The 15266-nt window shown below is 50.3% G+C and overlaps 2 long non-coding RNA genes and 1 other non-coding gene across 4 annotated transcripts; all 3 read right to left on the bottom strand.

Moving 5' to 3' along the window:
- Positions 1-1155: 1155 nt before the first annotated feature.
- Positions 1156-6059, bottom strand: LOC123382376. 2 transcript variants are annotated; one of them, XR_006590670.1, is made up of 3 exons: positions 5540-6059; positions 5211-5356; positions 1156-2037 (listed from the first exon to the last, which is right to left on the bottom strand). It is a non-coding gene; the product is annotated as an uncharacterized LOC123382376 (long non-coding RNA). The 2 variants fall into 2 exon arrangements; XR_006590669.1 differs by lacking the exon at positions 1156-2037 and adding an exon at positions 2191-2994.
- Positions 6060-9019: 2960 nt separating this feature from the next.
- Positions 9020-11672, bottom strand: LOC123382380. Its single transcript, XR_006590676.1, has 2 exons — positions 11232-11672; positions 9020-9716 (listed from the first exon to the last, which is right to left on the bottom strand). It is a non-coding gene; the product is annotated as an uncharacterized LOC123382380 (long non-coding RNA).
- Positions 10588-10708, bottom strand: LOC111558168. Its single transcript, XR_002738755.1, has one exon. It is a non-coding gene; the product is annotated as a U5 spliceosomal RNA (small nuclear RNA).
- Positions 11673-15266: the final 3594 nt, after the last annotated feature.

Raw genomic sequence — 15266 nt, 5'->3', positions numbered from 1 at the left:
GTTAGCGTGCAAATGCACCATTTTCCCTGAACGCTAAAAATGACACAAGCAAGAACATCCAGAAAATTTTAGCCACTGACATGAAATCCAGTTACAGCCCAGTTTTCAGCTTACACCAACATTACTTCCAAATGAATTAAAGGCAGACACTGTGGTTATTAAAATAACAAATCAACCAAAACAAAACACAAACAAAAAGTTTTAATTCTTGGGGCACCTGGGTGGCTCAGTCGGTTGAGTGTCTGACTTTAGCTCAGGTAATGACCTCACCTCACAGTCTGTGGGTTCAAGCCCCATGTTAGGCTCTGTGCTGACAGCTCAGAGCCTGGAGCCTGCTTGGGATTCTGTGCCTCCCTCTCTCTCTGCCCTTCCCCCACTTGCACTCTGTCTCTCTCTCTCAAACAAAAATAAACATAAAAAAAAAAAACAAAAACAGGGGTGCCTGGGTGGTTCAGTCGGTTAAGTGGCTGACTTTGGCTGTCATGATCTCGCAGTTGGAGAGTTCCAACCCCGTGTCAGTCTCTGTGCTGACAGATCAGAGCCTGGAGCCTGCTTCAGATTCTGTGTCTCCCTCCCTCTCTGTCTTTCCCCTGCTCGTGCTCTGTCTCTCTCTCTCTCAAGAAAAAATAAATAAATAAATAAAAGTAAAAGTAAAATTAAAAAAAAAGTTTTAATTCTTGGAAAAAATAAACCAGGGAGAAACCTGATCAACATACTCAAAATATCCATTGTAAAACATGTAAGAAACAATTAATTGCCTTAATATATAAGGAACTCTAAAAAATCAACTATGTCCATATATCTGTCAAGAGAAGAAAGGGGTGCCTGGGTGGCTCAGTTGGTTAAGTGTCTGACTTCGGCTCAGGTCATGATCTCGCGGTCTGTGGGTTCGAGCCCCGCGTCAGGCTCTGGGCTGACAGCTCAGAGCCTGGAGTCTGTTTCAGATTGTATGTCTCCCTCTCCCTCTTCCTCTGACCCTCCCCTGTTCATGCTCTCTCTCTCTCTGTCTCAAAAATAAATAAATGTTAAAAAAAAAAATTCTTTTTTTTAAAAAGAGAAGAAAAAAACTATGTCCATATATCTGTCAACAAGTTAATCCTAGGAGAAATGCAAATACAGTGGAAACCCCCGTGAGCAATGGACATAATAAAAATGTGTGTGTTCTGTCCCCACCCCCGTGCCAAATTCATATGTTGAAACTCCAGAAACCCCAGTGTGATCGTTTTCAGAGGCGGGATCTTTGGGAGGAAATTAGGTTTAGATGACATCATTAGGATTGGGTCGCCATGATGGGATTAGTGTCCTTGTAAGTAGAGATGACAGAGAGCAAGCTTTCCTCCTCTCTCTCTCCACCTTGTGAGGACACACCAGAAGGAAGACAGTCTGCCAACACCTCGATCTTGGATGTCCAGCCTCAAAACCACAAGAAATACTTGTTTGAGCTGCCCAGCACGTGGTATCTGGTTACAGCAGCCCAAACTGGAGGGTCAGGGGAAACAAAACAGGGTGCTCATGCATTTCCATGGAGGTCCACTGGGGTAGCCCCCACTGAGCGGTGATTTAGTAGGTGGACCAACTGCGCCCAATGAGAAAATGATTTTGTGCAATGTGACTCAGCATTTTTTCCTCAGGAAAGAACCATCTGCGTGCACAAAGATGTTCGTTGTGTCTCCAGTAACATAGGAAGGAATTGGAAAGAACTCTGTGGCTGGCAGAACGACCACCCACACCGATGTCCACATCCTAATCTCTGAAACCTGGAAATACGGTGCCCCCCAGGGGAGAAGGGGTTCTGCAGGGTAGTTCAATTATTTGGAGGTGGGGACAGGATCCTGGATCATAAGGTCCCAGGGAGGCAAGAGGAGATGGGACACGGGATTGGAGGTTGGATGGACAGGGGGTCACAGCCCAGGGATGCGGTGCCTGCAGAAGCCGGAAAAGACAGGGACGGATCTCCCCTTGATCCTCCGGGAGGAACACAGCGTGGAACATGCTGATTTTAACCAAGAGACCCATTCAGACCGGTGACTTCTGGGGCTGTAAGATAATAAAGGTGTGTTTTAAAATTTTTTTTTTAACGTTTATTTATTTTTGAGACAGAGAAAGAGCATGAACGAGGGAGGGTCAGAGAGATGGAGACACAGAATCTGAAACAGGCTCCAGGCTCTGAGCTGTCAGCACAGAGCCCGACGCGGGGCTCGAACTCACGGACTGTGAGATCATGACCTGAGCTGAAGTCGGACACGTAACGGACTGAGCCACCCAGGCGCCCCAATAAAGGTGTGTTTTAGAGCCACTGAGTTTGTGGTACTCAGTGACAGCAGCCTCGGGACACTCGTACAAGCCCAAGTACCCGTAAATGGAGAAAAGGGTTACTACCTTCAGGGATGTTTTCCATGTATGTTTACTGATATGGAAGCAGGCCTGTGTATGCAACATAAGTTTGGAAACTGTGTGGAAATAAATAGGTAATATACACAGTTTGTTTTCAAGCCTCCTTGAGTGGTGGGGGTAGGGTGGGCTCAGCAGGTGCCATGGGAATGGCAACCAGGGGCAGGGAGGGGCTGAGGAAGGGGCAGAGAGAGCCCTGGTGGCGACCGGAAGATTCCGGGGGCTCCAAGGTCAGACAGGACACGGAGGGTTCATGTTGGGACTGCATGAGCAGACGCACGTGCATTGTGCATTCGTGCACGGCCTCTGGCCTCCTTTACTGCCGCGTCTCAGGTTGGGGGAGTGACCTTTTCTGGCTCGTTGTGTTGTTGCGAGAAATCCGATGCTGTGTGCAGAGCTTGTGGTCCTTTTATGGGATTTCCGTCGTGACAGGTAGAAGCACACAGCATGTGAGTCACCTGTGTGGGAGGAGGGCTGGGTAAAAGTGCAGATTCCTGGGGCTTAGCTCAATCCCGTGAAGAAAGTCTCTTAGTTAGAAACCTGCACATCCTCTCCCAACACAACAGGAATCTGTTGTAAGTGATGAATCAGTAAATTCTGCTCCTGAAAACCAAGATCACACTATATGTTAACTAACTAGAATTTAAATGAAAACTTGAAACATGAAAAAAAGAATAACAGGAATCTGTTAGTCTGCGCCTTCCTTCCTTCCTTCCTTCCTTTACACCCATCCCTCTATTATCTAGACATCCATCCATCCATCCCTCTTTCTATCATGTATCTTTCCATCCATCCATCCATCATCTATCCAGCTTCCTTCCTTCCTTCCTTCCTTCCTTCCTTCCTTCCTTCCTTCCTTCCTTCCTCCCTTTATGTCCATCCCTCTTTTATCTAGACATCCATCCATCCATCCATCCATCCATCCATCCATCATCTATCCAGCTTCCTTCCTTCCTTCCCTTCTTTTGCTTTCTTTTGCTTCCTTCCTTCCTTTCTTTCTTTCCATCCATCCCATTATCTAGCTAGCCATCCATTCATCCATCCATCCATCCCTCTTTCTATCCATCGTTCATCTTTCTTTTTTTCTTCCCTTCCTTTCCCTTTTCTTTTCTTTCTAGGTATCTATCTAGATATCTATGTATCTGTCTGAATATATACAGGGATTCTTTCATTCTCTATTATTAGCTGAATTACCTTTCTTCTCTCCTGTTAACTGCCACCCTCCATCTACTCCAACACGTCCCCTGAAAGCAGAGATCTTTCCATTGTCTACATTCCTTTAATTTATGGAAAATTGTTACTCTGGTTGAATTATATCTCCCCCCAAATGCACATACTGAAGCCCTAACCCCCAGAACCTCAGAATGTGATTATCTTCACAGACAGGGCCTTTAAAGAGGTGATGAGGGTAAACTGAGGTCATCGGGGTGGCCTTAATCCTATGTGACCGGTGTCCTCATTAGAAGAGGAGATCAGGACACAGACACGCACACAGGGAGGTCTACCTAAGGACATGGGGACAAGCGGAGGGAGAGAGGCCTCAGGAGGAACCAGCCTGCCCACACCAGATCTGAGACCTCCAACCTCCAGGACAGGGAGAGAGTAAGTGTCTGCTGTTCAAGCCGCCCAGGCGGGGGTGTTCTGTCATAGCAGCCCCAGCAAACTCACACAGTCACCTGTTTGGTTTTTGTTTTTGTTTTTGTTTTTTTACATTACATTTAAAAAGCAAGAAACAGTCTGGAAACATGTGCCTATGATCGTTACAAAATGACTAATTAGTTAACATATTAGAAACTCTTTAAAAAAGAATGAAAACAGACACCTGAAGTGATTAAATGTGACCCTGGAGAGCAGCAGGGAAACCCTGAAACACAAGCTAGGGAGTGCGTTCATCATTCTTGGTTTTTAGTGAAAATCTACCCCAAACTCCTGGGACATCCAGCTGTCCCTCGGGGGTGTGGGCAGAGACTCAGAAGAATGAAAGTGTGGGGCAACCTGGGTGGCTCAGTCACTTGAGGGTCCGACTTCGGCTCAGGTCATGATCTCACGGTTCATGAGTTCGAGCCCCACACCCAGCTCTGTGGTGACAGCTCAGAACCTGGAGCCTGCTTCGGATTCTGTGTTTCCCTCTCTCTCTGCCCCTCCCCTGCTTCTGCTCCGTCTCTCTCTGTCTCTCAAAAAATAAATAAATGTTAAAAAAAATTTTTTAAGTGGCACCTGGGTGGCTCAGTCAGTTAAGCGCCCGACTTCAGCCCAGGTCATGATCGAACACTCCGTGAGTTGGAGCCCCGCGTCGGGCTCTGTGCTGACAGCTCGGAGCCTGGAGCCTGCTTTGGATTGTGTGTCTCCCTCTCTCTCTGCCCCTCCCCCACTCTTTCTCTCTCTCAAAAAAAAAAAAAAATCATTAAAGAAGAAAAAGGAGGAGGAAAGTGTCTGGCACTGGGGGGTGGGTGGGAATCGCACCATCGCACCTGCCCCATTCCCCCCCTGCAGCACCTGAGCCTCCCTCGCTGCCCACAGGAGAGGGAGGGAGATTTTAAGTCGTCAGTCCCCTGCCACTGGACTTCCCAGTTCCCGGTGGCCTCCGCTGGACTCTGAACGAAATCCAAAATCTTCACGACAACCCCCAGGAGAAGGGATTTACAAACATCTAGAAAATTCACACACGGCAGCCCAATGCTTAACCCAAATGCGAACACACAACCTCGAATCTGCAGCGACACCCACCCAGTGCACCCACACGTGAGAGCAGGACTCAGGTGAAGTGACCCATGTGTGAGGACACCGCTCACCGCACCCACGGGCCCGACTGTTCTTACTGTGGAACAGAAACACAGCAGAAGCTCATCAGGGACCCGGTCTGTGAAATCGTGGGGAATCTGCACACCAGGGTCCTGTGACCACATCCATAAGAATGCGCGGTGTCTGTGTGCGTTAGTGTGGGGTCTTCAGCAGGCCGCGGTGTCTGGCAGAAAAGGCACAGCAAGAGACAATGGCGTGCGGGTGGAAGAGCAGACCCAGGCCGGCCGACTCCATCTCGTTCTGTGTCCTCCATATTGAGTGACTATGTCCCCGACATGGCGGCAGAAAGCAGTTCCCGCTCAAACCTCAGACCACGCCTCCTCCCCTTGAGTAACTTCCCGCTCACCCGTTCAACATGAGTTGGGGCCTAGGCCTAGATCTGTGGTCAGGGAGCCATCCTGAGGATGCACAGCAGGTGGAGGAAAGCCTTGAGTTTCCTTGTTTCACCTGGGGGTGGGCTGGGATGAGTCACTGGGGAAAGGAGAGCTCAGATGAAGGTGGAAAGACGGCAAGAGAACCCTACAACCCAGCACTTACTCTCTCTGCACCCCTGAGAAAGAGGCTGGGTGACCTGAGGGCCAGACTCTTCTGATTTGGGGGAGCAGGCCCAAGACCACTGACACTGTGAGAGCAGAAGCTCAAGGACAGGAGGGGGATGGGCTTTCCTCTTTGTAATCACTCCACTTTAAACCTTTCAAACCACGCCGGGCAACCTGCCTGATGGGACTCTGATCCTTCCCCAGCCAATCGGCTGAGGCCAGACCCTTCCCCAGCCAATCGGCTAGCAAGCCAATCGGCTAGCAAGCCAATCGGCTGAGGCCAGACCCTTCCCCAGCCAATCGGCTAGCAAGCCAATCGGCTGAGGCCATGACCCTTCCCCAGCCAATCGGCTAGCAAGCCAATCGGCTGAGGCCACGACCCTTCCCCAGCCAATCGGCTAGCAAGCCAATTGGCTGAGGCCACGACCCTTCCCCAGCCAAGGCTAAGGCCATGATCCCTATATAACCTTTGTGCTCTTGAAACCCGCTCTCTCTCTCCAGTATCTCACCGCTGCGTAGGTGCAGGTAGGGGACTGAGCTCGAGCTAGCTCGAATAAAGGCCCTTTGCTTTTGCATCGGACGCGGCTCCATGGTGGTCTTTGGGGATGACGAATTCTGGGCATAACACAGGCTACTCCTGTCTGTAAAAGGGACAGGAGTGGAGGGAAGGATGTGTATTGGGGCCGATCCACCTATCGAGTAGCTCTGCAAGGACCCAGAGGACTCGGGAATGGGTTTGCCTCTAGAGCCAGAGTAGGGAAAATGTTTCTCTACCCAGCCCTGCCAACCGGGGGATTGGAAGGAGCCTCAGACAGTTCGTGAGGAACGGGCATGGCTGTGTCCCAGCAGAGGTTCATTTATAAACACAGGCAAGCCGGAAGTGGCCAGTAGGGAGGACCGTTTTCTGATCCCTGCTCCACGGCGTGGATCTGGGGGATGAGGCTCAAGCCTGAGAAAGACTCATCGTCTCCGTTCCCTTTCGCAGATTTCATTGAGTCCTCCAACAACACCTATGTGAGAGCGACTGTTTTTATCCCAATCCACACATTTAGATGCCACTCTTCACAAAATCGCACGGGAAGCCAACCAGGACACGGAAGAGCCAAAATGCACACCCCCACGTCTAGTGGCTGCCGCGTGTTATCACACCACCTTCAGAGGGGGACTGTACCTTCTCTTTTACCCAGGAGGGGACCAAAGCACAGAGAGGTTGAGTAAGCATCTCTAGGAGGCACAACGAGTAGGGCGTCACACCCGGCTCTCCCTTCAAAACATGGACGTCAGCCACCGTGTTTTTCCTCTATTTCTGTCGATAGCACCTGGTTATGTCCTCAGGTATCCCCCCCCCCCCCGCCCATCTTGACTGACTTGTCCCTGTTAAGTCATTTTACACCCACCATCCGCCTGGGGCCAGACACAGCAGCATCCCCTGCAAACACAAGGACCTCACACGATGATCCTGCTCCGTGTCCCTCTCTGTCCCTCCTGCCACCACAGCCTGTGGGCTCCATCTCCAGAACACCCCAGATACATCGGTCCCTGGCCAGGCCTCCGTGGGCATACCACCATCTCTCATACCAGCCTCTTAACTATCTTCTTTTAAAAATCTAGGGGCACCTGGGTGGCTCAGTCGGTTAAGCGTCCGACTTCAGCTCAGGTCACGATCTCGCGGTCCGTGAGTTCAAGCCCCACGTCGGGCTCTGGGCTGATGGCTCAGAGCCTGGAGCCTGATTCCGATTCTGTGTCTCCCTCTCTCTCTGCCCCTCCCCCGTTCATGCTCTGTCTCTCTCTGTCTCAAAAATAAATAAAACGTTAAAAAAAATTAAAAAAAAAATCCATCTCACACCTTCATTTAACCGAAGACACCCAAATACGGTAAAACCTTGGTTTGCGAGCATAATGCGTTCCGGAAACTCGCTTGCCATCCAAAGCACTCGCATATCAAGGCGAATTTCAAGAGCCATTGGTTGTGTTGTGATCATGTGCCGTTGGGCGTCTCGCGTGACTGGTATCGCAAGACGTCACTCGTTGATCAAGTTAAAACGGATTAGAAATGTTGGCTCGTCTCGCGGAACCCTCCCTCTCCGAAGAGGTAACTCGCAATCCAAGGTTCTGCTGTATCACCTTTTCGAGACCTAATCCACGTCGTGGTGATGAACAGCAGAAATTACATTGTCTGCTTCCTTCTGTGTTTCCAAGCCTAGTGTGTGTTTCATGGCTGCAGCTCAGAGTTAATTTCACCAGATATGCTTGGCGTCCGTGAAGCTTTCGTGGGATGTATGGTTTCACACCTTGGAGCATCCCTGTAACCAGCCGAGTGTCCCCTGCGCTGGTGACCTCCTCTCTGCTCCCTGGGTGTTCGGACTCCTGCAGATTCCACACCCTGCTGGGACGATGCACCGGGTTCCCTGTGTGCCCGGCGTGCCCGCTGAGCAGCATGTCCTCTGGGTTCACCCCTGCCGCCTCGGAGGGAAGGATCCGCTTTGCAGCGGCTGAATCATATTCCCTAATACTGACACCCCACAGTTTTTTTATCTAGTTATCCGTCTGTGTGTAACCCTTGGGTTGTTCGAGTCTTTTGCCTGTTTCCTGACCGTGTCATTTGTCTTTACCGCGGGTGTTTAAGTTCCTATCCCACTGCTGATTCTACAAGGGGAGGTAGCAAAAGCACAGAGAGGTTAGGTGACTTTCCCAAGAATGCACAGCTGGTAACTGGAAGAGCCAGAAAACAGGAACCCAGGCCATCTCATTGGTGGAAAGGAAGAAGAGAGGCCCTCGCCCCTTTGGACTGATCTTTAAGCACCTACAGTCATTCTGGGTTCTGAGAAACAGCTCCAGACAGCGTTCCAGAATCCGATCATTTAAGGATCTCCAAGTGGCCTGGCTTGTACCCATCTCTGGGCCTCTGCACCCACTGTTGCCCCAAACAGGACAGTCCTTCCCCGAGACGAGGTCCCAGCCCTAAAATCCTCGCCTCAGAGGGCCATTTCCACAATCGCTCTCTGAAATCATGCCTGTGGTTTGCTAACTTGTTGGCTGCCTCTTCCTGCCAGGGGGATTTAAGCTCTGGGGATCAGCTGGCTTTTCTGTGCTGGCGTGGGCCTCCACCGCACCCCCCACGCCCAAGCCAGCCCCGGCTCCCACACCCGCCTGAGCCCTCTCTCTGGCCCCTGAACACTTCTCACGTCTGCAAACGTACCACTGTCCCTCTGTCACTGTACCGCCAGCACAAGGGATAAGCAACACACACTCACTGAAGGAAATAATGAAAACAGCAAAAGCAGGAATCTGGAAATGGACTGCTTTTTTAAAAAAAATTGGCAGCCAGCAGATTAGAATCACGGAAATAGTCTTCTCCTGAGAAAACAGATGTTCTTTCTTCTTGCTCACGTTCTTATTCTTCTCTGGTTCCAGGAAAAAATTCCCTGTACAATATCAGGTAAGTGAGAGGCTTCCTGCACCCCGACAAGGAGATGGGGTACAGGGACCAACCCCCAGGATGGTCCCCTAAGACCCTGGCCAACGGGTGCTCATGCCCTTATAGTTCCTCCCACATTGAAGGGGGGAGGTGCTGTGTGGCCAACAAAATGGCAGAAAGGACCACGTGTGACCCATCCTCTTTTGGGCCACCTGCTCAGAAGGAACCCAGCTGCCAAGCTGGGGAGCCTTCGCCTTACAGCCAGCAGTGACTCACCAGCCATGTGCGTGTGCCATCTTAGACATGGATCCTCCGTCACCAGGCGAGCTTTCAGATGACCACAGTCCCAGCGTACATCTTAACTGGAACCTTATGAGAGACCCTGAGCCGGAACCACCCAGCTGAGCCACTTCCGCATTGCTGATGCGCAGAAACTGAGATCACGTTTGTTGTTGTTCGAGCTGCTAAATTTTGAGGAGCTTGTTATTCGTGGCGGGCACCAACATGCTGGGCTACCTCAGTAACCTCCAGTATTGCTCTTCTAAGCCTCCAGCGAGTCTGCATCACTGGAATAAAAAGCAAAGTCCTTCTGTGGCCAGCAGGACCTCCCATGACCCCAATTCCTGCTACCTCTCCCCTTGCATAGTCTACCCTCCTCCCCACACCTGTGTGAACATCCAGGCATGCTCCCCTGAGAGGACTGGACTTTGCTGTGCTCTCAGCCTGGAGCACCATCCCTGAGATGGCCTCATTTCTAGCCCCTGACTCCCTTAAAGACTCTGCTCAAACTCCCCTTCCCCAGACAGACTTATCTCCCCCAGCCCCTCTGTCCCCCACCTCACTCTATTCCGCCTTCTTCCTGATCAGTACCCCATGTGGCACACACATTTGTTTACAAGCCAAAAAAAGGCATGAAAATTGCCTATGGGCTTCACTGCCAACACACAACAGCCTGAACAGTGCCTGGCACACTGAAAAATTATTGGCTGAATGTTGTGGAGGAAGAAAGGCCACACATTTCTGACTGCTCAAGGAGTGGCATCTGTTTACGTGGCCTTAAGATACCTTGCGGCTTCCTTTTTGCTCTTTGAGAGCCCCTGAGGCCGCCATGCAGTGAGGAAGCCGACCTACCCGCGGAGGAGGAGAACTAAGACCCCAGCAGAGAGCCAGCACTGTGGCCAAACACGAAGGGAAGCTGTCTGGGACCTCCTACCCCAGGGGATTCCCCAGCCAAACGAGGCCACACAGGTGCAAAACCCAACCACAGAACTCATGGAATTGTGAGAAACAATGAGCTGTTGTTTCTTTCTGCCCTTGCTTTCTTTTCTTCTTCCTTCCTTCCTTCCTTCCTTCCTTCCTTCCTTCCTTCCTTCCTTCCTTCCTTCCTCTCTCTCTCTCTCTCTCTCTCTCTCTCTCTCTCTCTCTCTCTTTTCTCTTTCCCTTGCAAACACAAGATCTCAAGAATTTGGGTAAATGCTCAGAATTGTTCCTCTCCATGGAAATCTTTATTTTAGTAAAAGGCAAAAAATGTATACAATCTGAAGAGAAACCAGAGGATTATAAACTGTTGTTTCTGTACAAGATTGGGGGCAGCTCGTTACACAGTGATAGGTAACTGATACACTCAGTAAAGCACCAGCTCCCTAGCAGACCCTCTTCCCTCTACCCTTGGCCCCTGTAGTCCCTCTGCACGCAGCAGCTGGAACCATATCCTGGAAAACACAGCTGCTAATGTCACCCCTCACCTCACTTAAAGCAATTCCCTGTCGCTTTTAGGATAAAGAGAAACAGCCAGAGATGATGAGGCTTTGCGGGCTCCAGCCTCTCCCATTGCATCCGACCTCATCACCTTCCACCGCACACTCCAGACCCTCTGGAGTGTAATTAGCATCCTAATTTTTTTTCACATGCCACTCCTGTGCCTAGAATGCCCTTCCTCATGCCCATCCCTGGTAACACCACTCATGCAATCTTGAGATACCGGCTCCAGCATCATTTGCACAGGAATGCCCTCCTTGATTTCTCCAAGACAGACCATCCTGCTCTAAGCTCTCAGAGCCCTTCCCTCTGTTAACACTTACCATAGGCTATAATTTTTTCTGATGCGCATATTAGTCAGGAGTCACCAGAGAAACAGTGATCACAGGATTATGGAGTCTGGCAGGTCCAAACTCTGCAGGATGGGGCCAGCAGGCTGAAGACTGAAGGTACAGCTCATGTTGTGGTTCGGGTCTGAGAATCATCTGCTGGCAGAACCCCTTCTTGCTTGGGGAAGGGAGGTTAGTCTTTGTTCAGGCCTTTAACTGATTGGGTGACGCCCAACCACATTAGGGAGGATGATGTGTTTGACTCAAAGTCCACCAATTTAAATACCAATCTCATACCAAAAACAACAACAACAACAACAAAAACCAAAAAAAAAAAAAACAACAATAACAACGAAAAAACACCCTCAGAGAAACATCCCGAACGAACAACGTTGGAGCAGATGGCCGGGCACTATGGCCCATCCAAGCTGACACATCAAGTTAACCATCACAACCTCTATCTCCCTTGCCAAGAGGTAAGTCCCATGAGGGCTGGACCGTATCTGTATTTTCTCTCTCTGCACCCCAGCACTGGAGGCCAGGATGGTGACTGACACATAGCAGGTACTCGGTCAATGCTTGTCATGTAAAACTGATGATACCCCTGCCACTTCCTCCTCTCAGGGTCTCAGCAACCTCTTCCCACACCCAGGATTCCTGTAGCATCTCCTTTGGGATCTCATAGCCGCCATATTCCTCTTTTCTAGTCTAACCTCCAAGGTGGTTTTCCAAAACATAAACGTCAGCAGCAGCAACAGTTGATCTGATCGTGAACATCTTTTACTTAAACACTCATGCCAGATCCCACACTGTCTACAGAATGAAGCTTAGCTCAGCCCAGAAATCGCTCTCATTCTGTGGATTCTACATTGGTCCCCAAAATTCTCACTCACTGCGTACACACCCTGTGTAATCCTCCTCAGTGGGGCCGTGAGATCTTGTTCCTGTGATTCCGTTATGTTCTACAGCAGTAGGGAGATCACCCTGGGTGGGCCTGACCTAATCAGGTGGGCCTTTAAAGGACAAGCAGAGGACGCCAGAAAGATATGTGACGTGTTGTGACTTGCCCACGGGAGGCATGGGGCAAGGAATGGGGGCAGCCTCTGGGAGCTGAAAGCGGACCCCCGCTGACAGCCCATGAGAAAATGGGGTGGTTTCAGCCATACCATCGAAAGGAAATGGGTCCTGCCAACAGTCTTGTGTGTGTGTGTGTGTGTGTGTGTGTGCGCGCACACACACACACACACACACACGCGAGTGCTTGGAAGAGTTCCCTGAGCCTCAGATAAGACCACAGACCTGGATAACACCTCGATTTCAGCCTGAGGAGACCCTAAGCAGAAGGTCGAGCCTGAATTTCTGACAAGAAAAACTGTGAGATAATAGGTTTAAGCTGCAGAGAAGTGGGGATTTGTTACACAGGAGCAGAAAACAAATACACCTTCCACCGGCGGCTCCACAAATGTGTCAGATGCTGGCACAGGCTGGGCCCAAGGACCACCACGCCATGATGGAAACGGAAGGTCCAGTGGTCTGGGACACAGCCCTCTCGCCCCCAGACCCTCGCAATGGAGGCTCCAGCTAGAACACCCATTCGGGGGCCTTCTAGCAATGTTGGTGTCCCAAGGACCTGCCAGGGCCGAGCTGTGCGTCTTCTGGCTGGTGTCAGAACCTCTCTGATCCCAAGCTATTCGACCGTAAAGTAGGGACGAGCACCCTATGAAGGTTTCAGAATTGAATGATTGGATTCCCACTTAAAGCACTCGGCACAGGACCTGGAAGCCGTGTGCACGAGCACTAGACAGGCTATCTGAACTCATCGTAGCCAGTCCGTGACCGTGTGCGTAAGGGCACACGCACACAGTGGGGCTCCCACACAGACAGAAGCCCTTCCTGTCCTCATACCTGTACCAGTGGAATTTGTTCAGTAAGCATTTAATTGACACCAACTGGCTTCACAGCACCACGAAGGGTCCCCAGGACAGAAAGCTGCTTCCTTAGAAAACAACGTTGCAAAACAACCAGTTCTCAGAATTGCAGAGGGGGAAGCTGGTTAGAGAGGGAACGCGGTGACAGCAGTTTGCCAAACAGATGGTCAGTATTACTCTTTCCTTCGTGTTTTGGAAAGGGGTGTCTCCCCTGTGCTGTCTGTACCGAGCGCGGTCCAAGACGGCCATTCCTGCCCTTAGTTACATGGACGTGTCTGCTGCTTGGAATCCAGCCTGGCCCTTAGCTCAATGGAAATTCCATGGGATTCTGGAAAGCGGAGGGTCCGTCTTGGCTACTCGGCCTCGTGTGAAAATTCTAACAGCCTCTCACCGGAAAGCATTTCTCGCATCTGTCCCCATTCACCAGGGCCAGGACTGAGGTGAAGCGGGGGTGGGGAGGCTCTCAGCTCCAGTACATAATCGAAGCGTGGGATTTCAGGGGGCGCCAACATCGCATTAAGCAAGAGAAACAATATTTTAATGCAACGTTTCTTTAAAATTCAAAGTTAATGCAGAACAATCGACCATGAACAAAAAAATATCAACATTTTAACTAAAGACAGGATCTGATGGGATCGGGAGGGGGGTCGAGGTGGGGTGAGGGAGCTGAGCCGCACAAAGTGCACAGTCAGGTCCTGTCTTGAGTAAGAATTTAGGTGTTGGATCCATCGTGGGTTATTTCTGCATTTTTATCTTAAAACATATTGCATTTTGGGGGCTCCTGGGTGTCTCAGTCTGCGAGGTGTCTGACTGTTGATTTTGGCTCAGATCATGACCTCAAAGTTTGTGGGATTGAACCCCACGTCGGGCTCTATGCTGACAGCTCAGAGCCTGCTTGGGATTCTCTCTCTCCCTCTCTCTGCCCCTCCCCTGCTCGCTCGCTCTCAAAACAAATAAACAAACATGAGAAAAATACCACCTTCACATTTTATCTTGATTATCAGGCCCCAGGTGGATGCCTCCCCTGGTTACTCTGCACTGTTTCCTTTGAAACTATTTTGGGGACACCTGGGTGGTTCTGTCAGTTATGCATCCAACTCTTGATTTCAGCTCAGGTCATGATCTTACAGTTTGTGGGACCGAGCCCCACATTGGGCTCTGTGCTGACAGCTCAGAGATTCTCTGTGCTTGGGATTCTCTCTCTCCCACTTTCTCTGTCCCTTCCCCATGTCGCTCACTCTCTCTCTCTCTCTCTCTCTCTCCCCCCTCTCTCAAATAAATAAGCATTTTTAAAAGATGAAACAATGTTTTAGTTTTAGTCATTTTATTGCCATACTTTTTTCACTTTTTAATGTAAATTTGTATTGACTCCAGAATAACATGATGTGACTGCAGTTGCCTTAAGACTGAACATTTCTGAAAGCTAAAAACACTGAGAATAAAAACAGGCAAACATAAAAAAAATACAAAAATAAATAAACGGCTCTCAAATCTTTCCCCCTTCCCAGTGCCACCACTCTTCGTCCTCACTGCCATCACATCAAGCTTGAACAAGCGTACCAACCTCCAAACCATCCTGTCCCGTTCTGGGGCTTGTCCACCTCTGAAATGTCACCATCACTTCCCAAGGCGCTCAAGCTAAAATTTGGGATTAAGTCTTCCTTCATGCCTTTCCCCCATCCACATTCCCTCCATCCACGAGTCCTGCTGATCCCACCTGTGTCCCCCACTGTCTAGAAATCTCTAAATGCTGCCCCCTGTCCCCACGCCATCACCTTTGGCTTGGGTTATGACAACTGACTTCGAACTATTTTCTCACCTGTCTTACTCTCCCCGCCCAGAGTCTCCCAGGATGTGGGATGGATTGCCCCTCTGTGATGTCATGTGATGTGATGATTCAGCTTCGGTCACGATTGAATTTCACCGTCAGTGCTGTGAACACAGCCTTGTGGTGGGACCGTCTTATGTACCATGCCCGGTCTCTGCCCACACCCCCCCCAGATGCCAGTCGTGTATCCCCTCTCTATGTTGTGACCATCGAGGTCGTCCCCAGGCAATGCCGGCTGTCCCGTGGTGGACAAAGTCACCCCTGGTTGAGAAC

This window comes from Felis catus, chromosome E2, assembly GCF_018350175.1.
Source record: "Felis catus isolate Fca126 chromosome E2, F.catus_Fca126_mat1.0, whole genome shotgun sequence".
Classification (NCBI taxonomy): domain Eukaryota; kingdom Metazoa; phylum Chordata; class Mammalia; order Carnivora; family Felidae; genus Felis; species Felis catus.
Note: the sequence above shows the minus strand (reverse complement) of the source record. Positions and strands in the feature narration are given on the sequence as shown.